The sequence below is a fragment of the Schistocerca piceifrons genome, chromosome 7, assembly GCF_021461385.2.
Source record: "Schistocerca piceifrons isolate TAMUIC-IGC-003096 chromosome 7, iqSchPice1.1, whole genome shotgun sequence".
Lineage (NCBI taxonomy): Eukaryota > Metazoa > Arthropoda > Insecta > Orthoptera > Acrididae > Schistocerca > Schistocerca piceifrons.
Window position 1 is genome coordinate 182,124,345 of NC_060144.1, and position 15,938 is coordinate 182,140,282.

Below are 15,938 nucleotides of genomic sequence, written 5' to 3' on the forward strand. Positions count from 1 at the left end.
AAGGTTCTGAAGATGTTATGAGTGACATTAGCGGAAAGTCATAGGTCGAGACTGTGAGAACTGGATGTGCTTCATGTACGTGAACAGCGTTTGCTCTCCATCAAATGACAAAGTAAGCAAGAAAGTAAAGAAAAGGGCAAACAGTGGTCGATTATGACACTGAACAGGATACAGAAAACTGATCAGGACAATTCTAATGCATGAAAGAGTCAGAAATTTTTAGTCTGTATAAAATGTGTCTGAGCACTACGGGACTTAACATCTGAGGTCATCAGTGCCCTAGAACTTAGAACTACTTAAACCTAACTAACATAAGGACACCACACACATCCATGCCCGAGGCAAGATTCGAACCTGCGACCTTAGCGGTCACGTGGTTCCAGACTGAAGCACCTAGAACCACTCGGCCACACCGGTAGGCTCTGTATAAAAGTTTCTGATTAAAAAACTTTGAACCTCATTATCTCGGAACTACTTTTTTTTCCTATAAACAACACGATAATTCCAAAAGTATTGAATGCAGAACCTCGAAATTTTCACAGTACGCCATGAATATGATTCAACACATATTGGAACTAGAATAAAAAATATCTTATGTTATTTAGTTTTTATGTTTAGTTATTTTCGAATTAAGCCAGGAAAATTAAGTGTTTGAGAAATAACTCGTAACATGCTCATTATAAACATTTTGCAATAATTCTAGTTCAGTACGTCTACAAAACTACAGTACATAATTATGCAAAATTAAAAGCTAATGCCTTAAAAACTTTTCAACATAATCGATAGGAAAGTTTGATAATTTAGCATTGGCAGCATAGGGCTTACAATCTCCCATTAAGTCACGTTCGCAGATGGTATACGTTATGTACCATTTACAGAACCCCATGGCGGTGAAAGGGGGGGGGGAGGGGGGAGGGGATAATATTTTGCTGAGGGAGCTTAAGTTTGTAATCGTTTTCGTAATAGATATTACGAGTATGCATCTTTGACAGCAAAACGTATTAACAGTTGGTAGAAAACTAATTGACACTGAGGTGACAGAAGTGATGGGGTAGTGACTTGCACATATACTGATGGCGGTAGTTCTACGTACACAAGGCATAAAAGGGCAGTACATTAGCGGAGCTGCCACTTGTACTCAGGGTATTGATGTGAAATTTTTTCCGACGTGATTGTGGCTGCACGACGAGAATTAGCAGACTTATCGCGGAATGGTAGTTGGAACTAGACGCGTCGGATATAACATTTCGGAAATCGGTAGGAAATTCAATATTCCGAGATCTACATTGTCAAGAGTGTGCCGAGAATACCAAATTTCAGGCATTATTTCTCATCACGGACAACGCAGTGGCCGACGGCCTTCATTTAATTATCGAGAACAGCAGAATTTAGGTGGAGTTGTCAGTACTAACAGACAAGAAACAATGCCCACACAGAGGCATACCGACAATCCTTCTTTCCACGAACAATACGAGACTGGAATAGAAGGGAGAACCGATAGAGGTACTCAAGGTACCCTCCGCCACACACCGTCAGGTGGCTTGCGGAGTATGGATGTAGATGTAGATGTAGATGCGTGAAATAACCGCAGAAATCAATGTGTGTCGTACGACGAACGTACCCGCTAGGACTGTGCGGCGAAATTTGGCGTTAATAGGCTATGGCAGCAGACGACCGGCTAGATTGTCTTTGTTATCAGCACGACATCGACTGCAACGCTGCTCCTGGAGTTGTGACCACATCGGTTTGTGCCTAGACGACTATAAATCCATTGTTCGGTAAGATGAGTCCTAATTTTAGTTGGAAGGGATGATGATGATGGTGGTGGTCTGGCGCAGACCCACCAAGCCATGACCCAAGTTGCAAACAGCACATTGTGCAACGTGATCGTGGCTCTATAATGGTGTGGGCTGCGTTTACATAGAGTGTACTGGGTCCACTGGTCCAACTGAACCAATCATTAACTGGAAATGGTTATGTTCGGGTACTGGCAGACCAATTGCTGCCATTCGTCTACTTCTTCTTCCGAAAGAAAGAAGGAATTTTTACAGATAACAATGCGTCATGTCTCCGGGCTGCAATTGTTCGCCATTGGTTTGAAGAACATTCTGGACATTTGGAGTTAATAATTTGGTCACCCAGATAGCCCGAAATTAATGCCATCGAACATTTATGGGGCATAATCGAGAGGCAGGTTCGTGCAAAATATCCTGCACCAAAACTCTCTCATAATTATGGAAGGCTATAGAGGTAGAATGGCTCAATATGTTTGAAGGAGACTTCGAACGACTTGTTGAGTCCATGCCATGTCGAATGTTGCATCACGCCGAGCTAAAGGAGTTCCGACACGATATTAAGGGATTCTCCTTGACTTTTATCACTTCAATGTACAAACTAAAAGCAACAGGTTACGGATAGACGATATACGGAGAAATGGAAAGGGGTATTTTGTCGTAGCTGTCGCAGAGTTGGATGTCTCTACCTTAAACTGTTGTAGCCTCACTGTTTTGGACAGACGAGACTTCACACCACTAATTACAAATCATAACATTATCTGTGCTTAATATCGAAACCTGCCATAAAAGTAAAAAAATTTAATGCGTGGTCCTACGTCGATTTCTCACTTCACTGTCGGTGGTGATCAGAATTACCCTAAGACGTATTGTTTTCAGTTTTGAAATATATGGATACGTATTGACAGTCCGCGGTAAATGGAAGTTAGTCGCTCTGCCTGTGTTGATGCTTCCCTTGGCGTAAACAAGCCCATTTCCCGACTCAAGGTGAACTCAAGTGGTTGAACGATTCTGCGTTGCCGAGCAAACAATATGTCATGTATGGCGATAGTCGAGTGAGGCCGATGAGTCCCTGTACGGCGTTGAATTGATGTTGATGATGATGATGATGTTGGTTTGTGGGGCGCTCAACTGCGCGGTCAACAGCACGGAGTCCAATCTAGCCACTGTCACGAATGATGAGCATGATGATGAAGACAACACAAACACCCAGTCCCCGGGCTGAGAAAATCCCGAACCCGGCAGGAAATCGAACCCGGGAGCCTGTGATCCAGAGGTAGCAGCGCTAGCCACTAGACCACCTGCTGCGGACATGGCGGTGAGTGTGACCTTCCAGAATGCATCGATTCCGTATTGGCACGTAAGTTTTGGGATCCCTCCCAACACGGACCAGCAAAATAGCGTTAAGACAAAAAAGACCGGATTCTGATTGTGAAACACAAGTGGGTAATATTTCCACAAATATAGAACACATGTGGCGTTACGTATGATCGCGCTGAAACGCTAATCATTAGGATAACTAAGCATGTCGAACATTTCACGTCAGTTTGAATTTTGTCTCTAGCCGCCTTTATGATGAAGCAGTCCTAATGACCAGGAGAGTACATGTGTTCCATTACTTCCTCCAGGCAGTTTCCTCTCACTGTGTGTCAAAAAGCTCACTGCGTGTGAATAAGAAGAAGAGAATTGGTACTCAGACGAACTTAGATATATAGGTAGATAGATAGTCACTTGTCCCATGGATGAAACTCACGATACACTTTATTACACTGAAGCTCAAAAGAAGCTGGTATAGGCATGCATATTCAGATACAGAGAAATGTAAACATGCTGTAAGTAGGCTGTCTCGGTTTTTATGTTGGTAACACCACGCAGTACTCTCTATGAAACTCGCTGACTGCGCTGTGTGCAGTCTGTGGCTGGTTGGACTCATTGTTGGAATATTCGCTAGTTGAATGTGAACAGCGTGTAGCGTTGGGCAGTTGAGGTAAGCCGCCAGCAGTGTTGGATGTGGGGAGAGAGATGCAAGAGTTTTGAGAGGCTACTGTGAGCGGACGATCTGGACGTGTGTCCGTCAGAAAAAGCAAATTTGTTTAATTGGATGTCACAAAATTATATATATATATAATATACATTGTTCGTTCTCTATCAAAATATCTCATTTGCTAACTATGCCTATCAGTAGTTTGTGCCTTCAGTAGTTACAATCTTTTACTTAGCTGGCAGAATTGGCGCTCGCTGTATTGCAGTAGTTCGAGTAACGAAGATTGTTGTGAGGTAAGTGATTCATGAAGGGTATAGGTTATTGTTAGTCAGGGCCATTCTTTTGTAGGGATTATTGAAAGTCAGATTACGTTGCACTAAAATATTGTGTGTCAGTTTAGTGATGATCAGAATAAGTAACGAGAGAACTGTCTGAGTAGGTTCAGTTTTACTCAGCTATTTGAAAATCAAATAACGTAAGACTTTCTCCAGCACTGTCATTCTTTACCCACAAAGGGGAAGAAGTTTCAATGCAGAACACGGCGCCGCGGCCGGCAACGCCCATATAAGACAACAAGTGTCTGGCGCAGTTGTTACATCGGCTACTGCTGCGACAATGGCAGGTTATCGAGATTTAAGTGAGTTTGAACTTGCTGTTGTAGTCAGCGCACAAGCGATGGGACACAGCATCTCCGAGGTAGCGATGAAATGAGGATTTTCCAGTACGCCCATTTCACGAGTGTACCGCGAATATCAGGAATCCAGTAAAACATCTCATCTCAGATATCGCTGCGGCAGGAAAAAGATCCTTCAAGAACTGGAGCAACGACGACTGAAGTGAATCGTTCAACGTGACAGAAGTACAACCCTTTCGCACATTGCTGCAGATTTCATTGCTAGCCCATCAAAAAGTGTTAGCGTATGAATCATTCAACGAAACATCATCGATATGGGCTTTCGGAACCGAAGGACTACTCGTGTACCCTTGATGACTGCATTACACAAAGCTTTACGCCTAGCCTGAGCCACTCAGTGCCTATACTGGGCTGTTGATGAATGGAAACATGTTTCCTGATCGGACGAGTCTCGTTTTAAATTGTTTCTAACGGATGGATGTGTACGGATATGGAGACAACCTCTTGAATCCGTGGACCTTGCATGTCGGGAGAGTACTGTTCAAGATGGTGGAGGCTCTGTAATGGTGAGGGGCTTGTGCAGTTGGAGTGATATGGGACGCCTGATGCTCTAGATACGACTCTGACACATTACACGTACGTAAGCATCCTGTCTGATCATCTGCATTAATTCATGTCCATTGTGCATTCCCACGGTCTTGGGCATTTCCACCACGACAATGCGACACCCAATATGTTCAGAATTGCCACAGGGTGGCTACAGGAACACTCTTCTGGGTTTACACATTTCCACTGGCCACCAAGCTCATGTTGTCAGTTGCCTACAGCACTACTTCAGACGTTGGTCGAGTCCATGCTATGTCGCGTTGCGGAACTTCTGCGTGCTCACCGGGAACCTACACGATATTAGGCAATTGTAGCAGTTTCTTTGGGTCTTCAGTATATGTGGAACATGTCAACACAATAAAAGTAGAGCACACATATACAACTAAAATGAAAAGAAATTATGTCCTATTCATAGGGCTACATTCCGCCCATTTACTGGTTTCTTTTTCATTTTCAAAGTAATAAGTAATTATCTTTATTCAAGAATTCTTCTGCGGTATAGAAAGAGCTCGTAAGGAGAAACGTCTTTATTGCGCATTTTAAAATACTTCTGGTGTCTGTCAAACGTTTTATTTCCATAGGCAAATAGCCGAAGAGTTTAATAGCCACATAATTCATCGCATTATGCGTGAAACTTAGATTCATTAAAGGGTAATGCTGATCAGTTTGGCGTCTAGTGTTTTACCTGTGAATGTCTGTTACTCGCAAACTTAGATGGATTTGTTGATGACATATTCCATGATAGTATGGACCATGAAGTAACTTTTAAGTGCGAAGATCTCTAGCAAAACATTTGTTATATTTAGATAATTGGTTTCGGCAAGACTATGTTGCTAAATTTGGATCTTGTACTTTGTAACATTACATCTTTTTCATCAGTACTATATGGGTTGGTATACCACGTACATATAATGTCAATGTCGTCAAAAGATGTTGAAAAAGAGACGTAGTGGTATACAGCATAAGATCTGAATATAGCAACACAGCCTTTGCCGAAACCGGTTATTGAAATCTAATAAATGTTTTGCTAGCGATCTTGGTGTTTGGAAGTTTCTTCAGAGACCACACATACCTTCAAGGAGTACATCTGTGAACACCACACATAACTCTAATTCATTCCCTTTCTACAATGACTACTTTTAGCCTAAGTAAGCGTTTACCACTTAATGTTATCACGTAAGACAGTAATGAACGAAAATGTGCAAAATAAGTTACTTATTGACTTCTGTATCCTCGAAGTTGGCAGTTATTCTTGTGGAGAATAAAGCCAGACCTAAAAATTTTGATAGATACATTTTATCGTTTTTCCAATTTGTTTTCATCAATATGTATATCCAAGAATTTACGGTTTGCAAAACTGTGAATTATTTCTTGCTGTTATCATAGGCTAATAACAGAGTGCATATTTTTGACAGTACAAAATCGGATTAAGAGCAGTTTTATATGGCCGATTTGTGCATAACGACTATAATTTTCGCAAATACGACATTTGGCGAGTGGAAACCAGAAAATTTGTAAGTGTTATTCTCTTCAAAAAACGCTTTTTCAGTGTAGTTGTGTTCACGATACTGTCTTGCTTGCATCTAGGGTCGATGCAAATTGCCAAATTATGGAGAAAGTCTTTTAAACATTCGTTAGTACGTGACGTATAGTCATTTATGGCAAGCTGTACTTCCCCTGGAGTTCCAAAATTAAAAAAAAAAGGTGAAGTTTTTCCAGGGTAAAATTCAGTCGTCAGTTGCAAATAAATTATTTCATATAGTAGAATTATGTGTTATGTTTTTCAAATGTACTGTATTTAAGTATTTTGTATACCTCTGTTACATTTTTGTGTATGTTCCTTGTTGCTGGCGCTAAAGTATCTTAGATGTGGTTTAGTTATCGTAAATTGTCCATCAGTGTTCAAAATAGTCACATACAAAACGTTCATTTCTGGACATATCATGGCGTTATGCTTCTCTTAAGAAGACATTGACATCTGCTAAACCAATACTAAGTAAGTTTCAGTAATATACTCTTTTTTTCCTTCAAATACATGTATAGCCAATGTCAAAAGCTTTATAATATCCCTGATCTTGTAATCCTCTAAATATGACAGATTAATTTGTCGAGACCGGTAAAGCGTAATATGACTGAATTTTATCCTTGAATGCTGCATAATGCTACAGTTGCTGAAAATTAGAGCCATGAATAAAATAATAGATATTTGAATGATACTTTGTTGGTTACACAGTTAAAAAACTGCTCTTGTATTTCTGTATTTGTATTATCACAAATAAAATCTGATGCCTCAGTATTAATGGCAGTAGGAACAAAAACTTTTTTTCCTGCTGTTTTGTCGAAACTGACATTTTTGAGATCGTGTCTGTGTACAGAAAACAAGTTGATTGTTGCAAAAAAAAAAAAAAAAAAAAAAAAGGAAACACCAACCAGCCAGTTTCGAATCGACTGGTATTATTAACAGTGGCCGTTTGCATTTTTCTTCTTTTCAAGAAAGTTTTTGAAGTTAAATCTATGAAAACTTTATTGCCACTTAGAACCAATTCACTCTCTTGTCTCGCATTTAGTACGTTCTTACTAAAGCGTTTATCTTCTAAGTTTTGTCGATTTTTTTTGGAGGGAGGGGGGGGGGGGGGGTGTGATGCGGTGAACAACGTAGTCCTATGGTATCAAAACACCTTGTCATTTCTTTGGATACAACATTTATGTACAAACAGAGTTAGGCTACATTGTTTTTTCATTCTCCTGACAAATGTTGGATTTGCCACTTAAAACATTTTCCGTATCCAGTGTTCATTTAATGTTTTCTCTATTGACGCTTCTTTGCTCGGCTTTACAAGAATAATTTTATCATCAACATACAGGGCTAATTCTGCCACTAGCGACGGCCGATCTGTTTCTCGTATTTCTGATTTGGTAGTGTTTGTACAGCAGACCTCGGAGACACCTGGGGGACGGCTCGCCGGCCGCGGTGCCTCAATGCAGGCTTAATGCGACGTTTCCTGGGGCCGGGGCCCCGTCGCAGGCACGGCCGATGTCCTCTGCCACCAAGCTGAAGCCACAATCTGTCTCGCCCAGCAGCCAGCCCTCACTCTCACCTGGTTCTCATTCAGTTAAATATGCTAGATATCTTTCAGTCTAATGTCCGTGCAGCGTAGGTTCATCCAAAGCACACTGTTTTTAAATGTTCGCGATACCTTTCCCGTGCGTAGGAGTCTGTTACGTAGTTCACGACACAGGTATTTCGTGCACCGGGAGATTTACTAATCGGCTGAAGACGTTAGTCTATTAGTGGCTATCTCTATTGTGCATCGCCAGATTGTAAATACTGGATGCTTTGGGAGGAATAGTAAATACTTTAGGAAACGGTAGTATAGACTAACTCGAATAAAACAGATTCCACACAACATGGCTTCAATTTTTGTTGGTTATCGAGATACAGTTGTTGGAATGCAAAAGAAACCGACGGTTTAAAGTGAAGACATATGATTATGTTCAAAGCGGATTTTCATAAATTACACCTCCGATATCACTGCAGTATCGAATTCTCCCGACAAAAGAACACCACTCGTCATAATCCTAACTATCAATCCGTCACTTGTGTTTACTTTTTCTATGTGCACTTCGCCTTTCAGTACTCGCCAGAGGCAAAAATCTAATGTTAACCTTACTATCCAAGAAAGGTGACAATTTCTTCCAGTACATCCTCCGGGGATGTGTCACGTGCGACAAGAATGAGCGGCGGTTCCATCGTACTGGAAGAATACCCCCATCTTTGTGGCTCAAAGAGCTTCTCCCTGTAGTGACTGAAGTTCGTTTTTCGAGGCAGTCCAGATAACAGCATCCTGTAAGACAATCCGGTAATACAAGAGGACCAGTCAGCTATCTGTCATAACAAACCACACAATTATAGAGGAACGTTTCAGAAAATGTCTGCGTCTACTGTCATCTCTTCCTCGAACGTGTTGAATCCGGTGTAAATGATAAGGATAAAGGCCGGGCGTGATTAATGACTCTCATTTTCTTGTGTATGGAACACTCATACGTACAGAAGTTCTTTGTGTGGTTTTTGGAGGACTACCTTCCACCAAGCGAATCACGACTTTGGTTTTATCTGTTCATTCGCACGTTCAGATGACACGTGACTGCGAGGCACTGCACCAGTCTCACGCAGCTCAGTGAAAACACGAGCAAACACTGTTGAACCGGGTACTCAACCATGCTTCAATAACATTCAAATTATACCCGAAGATTTAAAATGTGTTGTGTACTCCTAGCGCATATATAAATAACGCACGTGATCTGTTGATGCTAGTTACGCTATCGAAACTGGCCATCACTTTTTAAAAAATATATAATATTAAATGCGATTGAGACAATATATAGAAAATTTTTGAAAAATTTAAAAAGTTTTATGGACAGTTTTTGAAGTTTTTTGTAGTTTTACATTTTATTATCTGCTTACGATCGCTTTCCTCTATTCTGACAATCTGTATATATAAAAGGCAATGTCTCGAGTGATTGATCACTCACTGACTCATCATCGCCCAGCCCAAACAACTAAGGACAGAAACTTGAAATTTGATGAGGCGTCGTTTAAGATGGGATTTTTCGAAATTCCACCTATAAGGGGGTGAAAAGGTTTTTTAAAGCGTATCACTGTTAAGGTGGTATTGAAGCTACACCTACGAACACAGGTATCTGTTTCCACGGTCAGAAAGAAAGGAACGTATGTTTCATCATTTTTGGTAATTTAACCCGTATGGGGATGAAATAGAGGGTAAAATGTTTTTCGGAAATAAATCAGTATTAAAGAGCTACTAAAGTATTTTTAAGATACACCCATGAAAACAGATATCTGACTTCTCGGTCTACTAACAAAAAAGTACGTCATTCAGTGTTTTTGGAAATTAATCTCTAAGGGAGTGAAATAGGGAATGAAATGTTTTATGAACCTATTTCGTTATGAACGCCTTTTAAAGCTAAGTCTACGAAAATTTGTATTTTTCAATGTTAGAAACAAAAAATACGTGTTTCACTGATTTTGGCAATTCAGCCCCTAAGGGAGTGAAATAGGACAAGACTGATTCACTGACCCATCTTTGCCTAGCCCAAGCCACTAAGGATAGAAATTTCAAATTTGGAAAAGTTGTTGCCGTACGGGGCGGCCGAGCGATTCTACGCGTTACAGTCTGGAACCACGCGACCGCTACGGTCGCAGGTTTGAATCCTGCCTCGGGCATGGATGAGTGTGATGTCCTTAGGTTAGGTAGGTTTAAGTAGTTCTAAGTTCTAGGGGACTGATGACCTCAGAAGTCCCGTATTGCTCAGAGCCATTTGAACCATTTGAAAAGTTGTTGACCTTATAGTGTAAGCATCGTTTAATAACGGACTGCTCGAAATTCTACTCCTAAGGGGGTGAAAGAGGGGATGAAAATTTTTATGAAAATATTTCGTTATATTAAAAAATTTTTGAAGTTAAATCTATGAAAATTGTTGTTTTACTTCTTGGTTACATGTAAAGAAAAATGTGTTAGGGTATGAAAGTTTCTGTGGAAGTATCACCGCAGGAGGTGTCATTAACAAAAACGTTGCACTCCAGCTACAAGAAACGCCTTTTGGCCAGAAGTACGTTCAGAAGAGACCATGATTCTATGGTCTGTATTAGCGTGCAAAGCTTAGAACGTGCAGATTGTGAACAAAGTAAAAATTTGACTAAATAAAAATAAAAAGTTGGTGCAGATCATACAGTTTATGCAAGCGAAGCAACGTGCGATAAGAGAGTGCCAAATACTGTATATTCAGTATTCTGTAAAGACAAAAAAATATATATAGACAACTATAAAGTTGATATTCCTTTATCAGTGATTTACCAAAATTTCTGATTTTATTGTTGCTTCACAATTACTTAAAATATTTTAAATCACCATGACACAATGCAATAAGGTACCCTGGCATTATCTATTATCAGAAAGGTCCCTTGAGAGAACTGGACATATAAACCAAAACTATCTTCTAAACGATGATGAGCAACTACCTCTGAGTCCTGCACCTACATCTGCATGATAACTCTACAATTCACAATTAAGTGGCTGGCAGAAGAGTCATCAAACCACCTTCAAGCTCTCTCTACCGTTCCAATCTTGGTTCAAATGGTTCAAATGGCGCTGAGCACTATGGGACTTAACTTCTGAGGTCAGCAGTTCCCCAGAACTTAGAACTAATTAAACCTAACTAACCTAAGGACATCACACACATCCATGCCAGAGGCAGGATTCGAACCTGCGACCGTAGCGGTCGCGCGGTTCCAGACTGTAGCGCCTAGTACCGCGCGCCCACCCCGGCTGGCTGTCGAACTTCCTATCGTCTGATATAGTGGAGCAACTCGATGTGACGGGGACTCAACAAGTTGTTAGAAGCTCCCTGCAGAAATATTTAGCCTTGCTGGCGGTGCAGCCGTTCACAACTCCATAAGTGTTGCCAGTGCACGGTTTTGTGCACGAACTGACCTGTCGATTATGTCCCATAGACGTTCGGTAGGATTCATGTCGGGCGATGTGGTTGGCCAAATCATTCGGTCGAACTGTCCAGAATCTTCTGCAGGCCAATCGCGGACAACTGTTGCTCTGTACGTAGCTCATTTTCACCCAAAAATTCCATCATTGTGAAACCTTCCTGTCTCCTCTATACCACTTTTGTTATGCATCCTTCCCTTCTACAATAACCTATGAAACCTTCCCTTAGGATTTATATCTCTTGCTTAATAATAACAAATGAAATCTTCCCTTTCTCAATAATAATAATAAGTGCAATCTTGAAAAGCGCTCAAAAAAAAGGAACACTTCAATCTTTCCGCGTGAGCTCTGATTTATTTTATTATGATGATCATTCCTTCTATGTTAGTGGACACCAACAAAATATTTTCACACTCGGAGAACAAAGTTGGTTATGGAAATTTCATGAGACGACGCTGCCGGAACGAAAATCGCCTTTGCTTTATTGATTGCCATCCCAATTCGCGTATCATACCCAAGGCACTCTCTCCTCACTTTCGCGATGACACCAAACAACATGATTGGTATATCGTCAATGACGGACGTGCGCCAGCTTACATGCTCATGCTTTTACCAGTCTTCTCCGAATGTAGTGTTCATTAAAACTTCAACATCTTTCATTTTGTCACGTGAGACTGGATGGCTGATGTGTACTTCAGCTCGCGGTGAAGACGAGTGTTTCGTAATGGTCCATCCGTGTTTCGTAAGAGAATTTCGGCCTTTTACGTCTCGCTGAGATCTGTAAAATGCAGTTGCCTCTACATAGATATGAGTGTTTCTCATAGCTTCGCACTTGAATGTGAAAATTCATTTCACTTATGGGACGTACTTTTCGTAGGACAATAATTTTATACACTTTTGTTGTTTATTTACTTATTTATTCCCAAACTAGTTTCAGTGACAAATATCACCATCACCAGTGGGTTCTTGGATTCTAGAACATGCAGAATTAGCACTGTTTGGTTCCAAATATTGCATAACATCTTATTTACTATACGTCACAGCATTACTGTCGCTGTTTCCAACACATTTTCTATGTTTCTTGCGTTTTTCTTGGCGTGAATCCTGTCATCTGCAGCTGTGTGTGCGGCTGATATTAAACAAACACACCGAGCGGGGTGGCGCAGTGGTTAGACACTGGACTCGCATTCGGGAGGACGACGGTTCAATCCCGCGTCCGGCCATCCTGATTTAGGTTTTCCGTGATTTCCCTAAATCGCTCCAGGCAAATGCCGGGATGGTTCCTCTGAAAGGGCACGGCCGACTTCCTTCCCCATCCTTCCCTAATCCGATGAGACCGATGACCACGCTGTCTGGTCTCCTTCCCCAAACCAACCAACCAACCAAACAAACACAAAACGTGAACTCATGTATGTCTGCGTTATACGACTGGGATTGCTATGGTATTGTGGATACAGCTTTAGTGTGTACTAGGTTGTTACGTAGCTTATCATGTACTCACGTTTGTTCGACGACTTGCTAGTTCTATACACAGAAAAACATAACTTCCGCACCTCGTCCGTAGTACGAAACATTACGCCATCTTGCTGTTCGCGTGTATCGCATATTGCGAGCAGCTTACGAAAATTGTAGCGGGAGTTCTGAGGACTTCCGTTCCGCATTTATGTCTTTGTGTGTGGTTGGGGAGTGTTTTGTATGTTTTCCTATTCTGGCTCCTGTGTCAATTCTGTTACAATGGTAAAAAGAGTGTTGTTGCAAAGTGTTGTTTTTGTTTATTGTGTTCTTCCCTTGCACTATAGTCTTTTGTGTGCAATAATTTTCTACTATTGTAATTTATCGTTACAAACTGCTGCTGTGTTTCAGGACGTGTAGATCACTTCCGGCATTAGTGGGGTTGTATGTAGATTTTGTTCATTACACGCTCTGAAAAAGTGGAATTTGTGCTGTCACTCTTTAGGGCTCTCATGTGATCTGTGTACCTTATTGGGAAATTTCTGCTTCTTTGTCGAATGTATTGGGCCTGACATGAGTTACATGTGAGCTGGTATATTCCAGCATTGTTGAACTTGTCTGAAGTCTTATGTCTAATATTAGTTTAGCTGAACTGTGTTGTTTGTTCTGAATTGTAGTATCGGAATCCCAATAACATTAAGAACAAAAAAAGGGACGCCGAGTACAGGCCTACTTATATAAAGTAAACCCGAATTGCATGGACAAAATATCAGACGTTATTTAAGAATATTATGTGAGTGTTTCGGTATAAGGACCCGTAGTTTGGGATGTACCGGTACAGAGTTACACTGAGGTGACAAAAATAGGGCAGCGATATGCATGTATATATACAGATGGCATTAATATTACGTACACAAGGTATAAAAGGGCTGCCATTTGTACTCAGGTGCTCGCAAAAAATGTTTCCGACGTGATTGTGGCCTCACTAAGGGAATTGACAGACTTCGAACGTGGAATGGTAGTTGGAGCTAGAAGCATGGAACGTTTCATTTCGGAAATCGTTAGGTGATTAAATATTCTGAGATCCACAGTGTGAAGTGTGTGCCGAGAATAAAAAATTTCAGGCATTAACTTTCATCACGGACAGCGTTGTGGCCTATGGCCTTCACTTAACGACCGCAGAAGTCAGTGTGGATCGTACGACGAACGTATTCGTTTGGAGAGGGAATCGAAATTTGACGTTAATGGGCAATGGCAGGAGGTGGTCGACGCAAGTGCCTTTGCTAACAGCACGGCATCGCCTGCAGTGCCTCTACTGGGCTCGTGGCCGTATCGTCTGGACTCTAGACGACTCCAAGATAGTGACCTGATCGCGTGAGTCCCGATTTCATTGGTAAGAGCTGATGGTAGAGTTAGAATGTGGTAAGACCCCGTGAAGCCATAGCCAAAAGTTGTCAACAAGGCAGTGTGCAATGTGATGGTGACTCCGTAGTGATATGTGATGTGTTTACATAGAATTGACTGGGTCCTCTTGTTGTACTCGGCTACTTGGAGACCATTTTAAGCCATTCGTGGACTTAATGTTGCCAAACAAAGACAGAATTTTTGTGCGTGACAATGAGCCATGTCACAGGGCCATAATTATTCGCGATTTGTTTGAAGAACATTGTGGACAATTCGAGCGAATGTTCGACCGACATGGATCCATAGATCATTTATGGTAAGTAATCGAGAGGTCAGTTCGTGCACAAAATCAAGCTCCGGCAACACCCCCGTAATTATGGATGGCTATAGAGACAGCAGGACTCAATATTTCTCCAGGGGACGATTGAGTCCGTGCCACGAGGATGTGCTGCAGTACAGCGGGCAGAATGGGATCCGACAAGATATTAAGAGGTATCTCAAAACATCCCTCACCTCTATGTGTATTGCAGTTAATGATTGATTCGGTTTGTTACTCCATTGATATTTGTTTCTGTGAAAATATCTTCACAACAATGAAAAAGAATCTATACGAATTATAAAACCCCCACCACATTTTTCTGTCTGTACGTGAAAGTTAATCTCAGGACGTTTTATAGATATTTGATACAGTTTTCACTAATAGATAGAGTGAAGCAAGAGAGAGTTTTCTTTTATCACTACTTGCGATAAACAGGTTGTCCGTTGTAGATACTTAGTACTACAGGTACGAGGCCGCGGTGGGTCACTAGCGTAATATACAACCACCAAAACTTGCAACACAAAACACAGAGAAACGCAACAGCCATCATGTGAATCAAGGGGCACGCTGTGATGAAGTTACCGTCGCAGCGGGAACAGTTCAGCATAGAGTCGTGCCGCTGATGTATTGCATTCAGTGAACCCATACACGAGGAGCACATCGGCCAACTCTTCATATGTAAACCTACCCGTACAGCTATGTATCACTGTTACCTTACAACTAACATTTTTAGAAAAACAAATCGGAGAAAAAACAGAACCACACTACGCACAAACGTATGGGTGAAGAATGAAATGGGCATTATTGTTATCAGTAAGGGAAGACATCCGGTTCAGAGAGTACACCAGGTAAGTTTCTTTCAGAGCGTACTGAAATAATAACAACATATATAATAACTCCATATACACTACTGGCCATTAAAATTGCTACACCAAGAAGAAATGCAGATGATAAACGGGTATTCATTGGACAAATATATTATACTAGAACCAACATTTCCACGCAATTTGGGTGCATAGTATCCATAACAACCACCTCTGGCCGTAATAACGGCCTTGATACGCTTGGGCATTGAGTCAAACAGCGCTAGGATGGCGTGTACAGGTACAGCTGCCCATGCAGCTTCAACACGATTCCACAGTTCATCAAGAGTAGTGACCGGCGTATTGTGACGAGCCAGCTGCTCGGCCACCATTGACCAGACATTTTCAGTTGGTGAGAGATGTGGAGA